The following is a 6,567-nucleotide window of genomic DNA, read 5'->3' as shown; positions in this document are numbered from 1 at the left end:
TGGGGTGGTGAGGCTGGACTCTCTTTTCCTTTTAAATAGAAAATAATTTCTTAATTATAATTCCTTCTATTCCTCTGTTCAATGAATATTAACAGCTTCTTATATACATTGGTTGCATGTTGGTAAAATGAATTGTTTCCTATCTATATTGATGGCTTTCTTAGTGGCCAACTGGTCCATCTCCATTATTCTGTAGCTTAAGGATATATTTAATTATCCATGCACACAAACCATTCGAGTAAAATTCTCCTAATGCAATGAAATTGTGTCTTTGTTGGTTGATTTTGCTTTAGAAATGACTTATGCTGTATTCAACTCTAATTTTCTATTTTCCTAATATGGATGGTAAGAGAATAATGGGTATTCAAGTAGTTCCCAATAAACTGTGAAGATCTCTTACTGATAAAGATCTTCCCTTCCTGTGAAGTTCAGGGCCTATATTCCACGTTGGTACAACAGGAACTGAAACATGGATTATATGCCCTGCCATGTTTGAAAATGCATCTTTTAATTTTATTGTAATTCTTAGGAAGCATCATCACCAGGCATAACCAAAATAGGTAATTTTCATGAAGCATTTTAGAAACTATAAAGCTCATCCTGATGGAATATATGCTAAGGTCATCCCTCTAGGTGAGGGAAATATGATAATTATTCAATGTTTAAATATCAGGGAACAAATGAAGTTGTATTAATATCATTGGAATAACATATTTAGTTAATATCACAATCAGTTACAAGGAGAAAAAGGTGTCTGAATTTTCAAGGAATTATTCGTTTTGAAATGCATTTTTATATAGTTCAGAATGTTTTTTAAAATGGTAGAAACATTTGAAAAATATAAAGAATAGCATAGTTTAATATGTTAACAGTACATATTTGTAAGGTATATTGCTTGCTATGCAACTCAAAAGAAAAATGTAATATATACTTTCACTGGTAAAAATATCTTTCTTATAGAGGATGTTTCATAATAAAACTTTCTTAAACTCAAATTCTTAATCTTTCAAGCAAGTGCAATGTTGAAGCTGTTCTTTCTGTAATAAACTCTAGGTGTGGAGTTTATTAAGGAAGGGCTTCCCTGGTGGCGCAGTGGTTGAGAGTCTGCCTGCTGATGCAGGGGACACGGGTTCGTGCCCCGGTCCGGGAAGATCCCACATGCTGCAGAGCAGCTAGGCCTGTGAGCCATGGCCACTGAGCCTGCGCGTCCGGAGCCTTTGCTCCGCAACCAGAGAGGCCACAACAGTGAGAGGCCAGGGTACTGCAAAAAAAAAAAAAAAAATTAGGGAAAAAGTAATTTCTTTTGGTCCATATGCTGTTGGATTTTATAATCAAAATAAGCAAAAATATTTAATACATCTTCTGTGTTTTTCATCGCCAAAACAACAGAATTTTGGAATATTGCTCATTTATATTATACACTATCTAAACAGTGCCATTTTAATGTTAATAACATGGTTTTCAATGTTGACTTTATTGTTTAATAAAAGTTAAAAAGGAAAATAATTGAACTTATTTTATCTGAATGAATATACATGCTGCCATAAAAATTATAATAATATTGAGCATTCAACATTTTCACTAATTAGAATTGAATTTCTCCTTTTTTATCATATGCAAGGTTAAATGATACAGAAATTAAGTTTAGGGAAGCCTTCACTGTGCCAGTTTTTACCATTACAAAATGTCCTGTGAGAATTAGAATATGTTTTTCTTATCTCAACATGACAAGTGTTACCACTATTGATGACCCTAAATAATGATTCTATTATCTAAATGTTTTTGTATTTAAATAAGACATTTAAAAAATTGCTACTGACTTGCTGTGTGACCTGGAGCCATTCACTTAACCTCTCTGTTTCTTGATAGGAATCAGATTAAGATTAATTATCCATGTGTGCTTTGCTAGCATAGAGAGAAAATGAGAGAGAATCTGTAAACTAAATTAGATTTTTAAATATATCATACACATTCAAAGTGTCATTCCAATGTGTAATCATATACAGTAAGGTCTGTCAGCATTTAAATTAAATGATAAGCTTAGATATTTAAAAGTGGTTTGTGTGGAATTTAGAAATTAAAGGAAGACCAGAGTTTCCTCCAATTCATAATCCATATTAAATGGTTAGAGGGGAGAACAAAACTGGAGATGAAGCTTTTATTCAAAGTTGAATGTGATTTTCCTACATTTAAAGATCTTAGTTTTCTTAGAATGACATTATTCCTTCTAGAAAGGGGGAAAAAAACTTTTCCTTGAAAAACTGTAATTGGTCAAGTCGTTATTAGTAATCTTTGACACCACTGGGGAATCAAGATTCCTGATTTCTAGTCTTAACTAAGGAGATAATTAATTAGCTGTGCCTTGAGGAATTCAGCTACACTGTTTTAACCTCACTTTTTTAAATTAAAAAAATTATTACATAAGTTTCAGGTGGACAGCACTTGTAATTTGACATCAGTATATACTACAAAGTGATCAGCACAAGTCTAGTTACCATCAATCAGCATATATTTGTCCCCCACTTCACCCATTTCTCCCAGCCCCCACCCCCCTTACCCTCTGGTAACTGCTAACCTGGTCTCTGTAACTATGAGTTTGTTTTTGTTTTATTTTTTTGTTCATTTGTTTTGTTCTTTTAGATTCCACATATGAATGCAATCATACTATGTTTGTCTTTCTTACATGTTTGACTTATTTTGCTTAGCCTAATACCTTCAAGGTCCTTCCATATTGTTGTAAATGGCAGAATTTCAATTTTTTTTTTATGGCTCAGTGATATTCCATTATACACACACACACACACACACACACACACACACACACACACACACACACCTATCTTACATATTCTTTATCCATTCATCTATCGATGAACACTTAGGTTGTTTCCATACCTTGGCTATTGTAAATACTGCTGCAATGAACATAAGGGTTACATATATCTATTTGAATTAGTGTTTTCATATTCTTTGGGTAAATAATCAAAAGCGGAACAGCTGAGTTATATGGTAGTTCTTTTCTTAAGTTTTTGGGTAATCACCATACTGTTTTCCATGGTGGCTGCTCTAATTTACTGTTCCACCAAAAGTGTATGAAGGTTCCTTTTTCAACACCTCTTCTCCAACAATTGTTATTTCTTGTCTTTCCAATAATAGCCACTTTCTTAATCTGAAGAATGACAGGGAATTTAAAGCAAATGACTTCTAGAAGTAATTTCAGAGTGAAAATTTTATGACATAAATCATTCAAATTATTCTTATAGCCTTGTCAATTCTACCTGAATAATAAGAATAAGAAAACACATACAAACATACATTGGTTTAAAAATAAGAAATAGATTAAGAACCAATTTCCTGGGTTGTATTTAAGATGGTACAAGATTTTATATGCATAGTCCCTTCAAGAGGTAATAGAATAAACTTGTAAACATCTCTTAGAGACATACTTGATCAGGTAATTCTGAAAAGGAACATTTCCTTATTCCATGGGTGATATTTCCCTAATTCTTTGAGTTTGATCTCATTGTGGATGACAGCCACGTTTTCTGTGGTGAGTACTTGGGTCTAATATCACATGTAAAGGCCTGAGGTAGTTGTTTCATTTCTCTAATTTAGCACTTTTATATTATTTTATCATTGAATTTTACCAATTGCATTTAGAAGCTTAGTCCTTGGATCAACCATAGTTTTACATGTCCAAATTCCAAACGTTTTTTGTTGCTCTTTGAATCGTAGGTGCCTTCTTCATTTGGATTTCTTCTACCGTTAAGTCTCTGTCATACTCACTGTTTTCCAAGTACTCTTTTCCATTTAATATAGAATTTTTTATGATCAGCTGCATTCATCTGTTTGTGCACTACTGCAGTTTCTTCACCATATGTGCATTCTTAATAAGTTGCTTGTGGCCAGTCAATCATGAACCATTTATAATTTAAGCCATTTATAATTTAAGCCTTACCCACATACCAAAGATTTCACTGTTATTCATGTGCTCCTTTATCTGCTTTTACTTGCAAACTAACTATCATTCGCTCCACCAGAAGCAATCATCCGCCATCTGTCAATCTGAGACTCACTTGTCTTGGAAACTGAAGCCTGGTGTTTATATATGGCAGGTATTATGAGCACTTCTCATCTGACACCCTTCTCTTTCTTCTCCATTCATTTTTTCTATTGTTAACAAGCATACTTTATGATGTTTTCTATGCTTTGTGACTTGTCCTCTAGGTAGATATTTTCAGCATGACTACATCTTTGAAAGAAAAGTGGTGTCATCATATTCACCTTGTCATATTTAAGTATATCTCAAAGCAATGGGAACTTCATCAGAATTTGAAATACAGCAGTAATTCATTGTATGGAATTTTTCCAATTTTTTATAGGAAGAACTGGATATATTAATTACATGAAATAATTAATATTACATGTATTAATTAATTGTCAAAGAAAGTTTATTTTTATCCCAAAAAGTAGTTCCATTTTTCTTATCCATACCTTCTTGTGTTGTGTTCACATTAATTTTTTAGATAAAAAATACAAATAAGTAAATATCAGTATGAAATCCATTTCTGTATTCCATGCATTAATATGTGAGTATATGTAGGTAGGAATAAATGTCAAATTAAGGTAAAAAATGGTATTATCTGAGGAGAGCCTTCTCAGAATTGGAGGTGGGGAGCTTCTAATTTGGACCATATCTGAAAACTTGAAAATATACCTAAATCTAAAATGGGATAGATATTTTGTATTAAAAAATTGTATGTAGCACAGATCTTTGTCTTCTTTAAGTAAAAGCAATTAATACAATAACCACCACCATGCATTGGTGAGTTAATAAAAACTTTCAGTGAAATACTTTTTTGTACCATATTTTTACATAAAAAATCTTCTCTTTTTCATTTTCAAGACCACTACCAATTTCCAAGAAAGAACTGTGAAACACTTAATGAGACATTTATCTGGTCTATGTATTTTATATTTAGCTGATAATATAATGAGGTCAAGGTACTAGAATGAAACATCCCTAACATTTCACATAATTTTCTACTTCCTCTCCACCATTTTTGGTATTTTGGCAGAGTATTTTAACTTCTTGATGTTTTAACTTTACCATTACTGTCAATAATCACTCTGTCAGATGCAGCATACTGTTAAACCTCATCCTGAAAAATACATTTCCATTTATCTTTGAGTATATTATTAAGATGATCTCCATCTAATAAACAAAGCAATATGTTTTAAATTTGATTTTTTTAAAAATCCCGCATGAAATGTTTTTTTGACTGATGTTTCCTCATGCACACTTTAAAACCATATTGCAAAAAGCAGACTTTCTTATTGTTTTCCAAGTCTTTTATAATTTTACACACATGTGTCTCAATCTCTCCTTCTCTCTTAAAAAACAGTTATCCATTGACAACCCTGTGAAAATGTAAAATACTTCCACTTTATATTTTCCAAACACATGAAAGCATTTATTACATGTAGTAGCAATCGAAAATCAACACTTTAAACAAGAAGCACAAAAATTCTCAGTGATTTTTTCGTTCTTTATACATTTTAACATTACTTTGAAAGGAAAAATTAAAATATTATAGAAAAAATATCCAACCATTCTCTCAAACATATTTCTCTTCTGAGAACATTTACCTTATTCCATGTTCTTTCTTATTTCATATGATCAGTTTCTAATCAAAGACTGACATAATCGGGGCTTCCCTGGTGGCGCAGTGGTTGGGAGTCCGCCTGCCGATGCAGGGGACACAGGTTCGTGCCCCGGTCAGGGAAGATCCCACATGCCTCGTGAGCGGCTGGGCCCGTGAGCCATGGCCGCTAAGCCTGCGCGTCCGCAGCGGGAGAGGCCACACGGTGAGAGGCCCGCGTACCGCAAAAGATTGACATAATTTTTTTCTGTAGTAGGAAGCAATTGTTTCTCTCCTCTACACTCTGCCAAAATAAAAGGGGAATACATATGAAAGTCCTATACAAATTTTAAAACACTAGGCAAATAAAGTTTTTATTGTTTTATTTATTTTCAAAAGGCAGCTTAACTTAGAGAAACATGTAAGAATCAAGTACAAAAGTGGCCTCTAAACTTTGCTTCCCTAACAAGTTACCTCTTTTCTGCCTCAGTTTCTCAATCAATAAAATGGGGAATAAACCACACTAAATTTCCTACAGGACTGTTGCAAGTTTGGAGGTGATATAGTAAATTTGGTAATGTAAGCTGTGAACTACTGTATCCACATAAGGAATCATTATATTACTTTTACTTCTAGAGGAGTGATGTATATGCTAAACTGAAGCCTGAAGAATGAAGAATAAAGAAATCCAACATGTAGGAAGATTGGCATCAGAGTACAGCTTTCATCTAGTGGCCTCTACATTTTCATCTCTTGTTATTTCACTCTACAGAATTCATCTAGTGGCCTCTACATTTTCATCTCTTGTTATTTCACTCTACAGAATTCTACAGATTAAAAACAAAAATTTTAAAAATCGGGTTGATAAACTTTCTAAGAGTAAGGGAAATATGTAATAGTATTTCGTCAATGCTTTTTTAATAGG

This window comes from Lipotes vexillifer, unplaced genomic scaffold, assembly GCF_000442215.2.
Source record: "Lipotes vexillifer unplaced genomic scaffold, Lipotes_vexillifer_v1.1 scaffold922, whole genome shotgun sequence".
In the NCBI taxonomy this organism is placed as follows: Eukaryota; Metazoa; Chordata; class Mammalia; order Artiodactyla; family Lipotidae; genus Lipotes; species Lipotes vexillifer.
Note: the sequence above shows the minus strand (reverse complement) of the source record.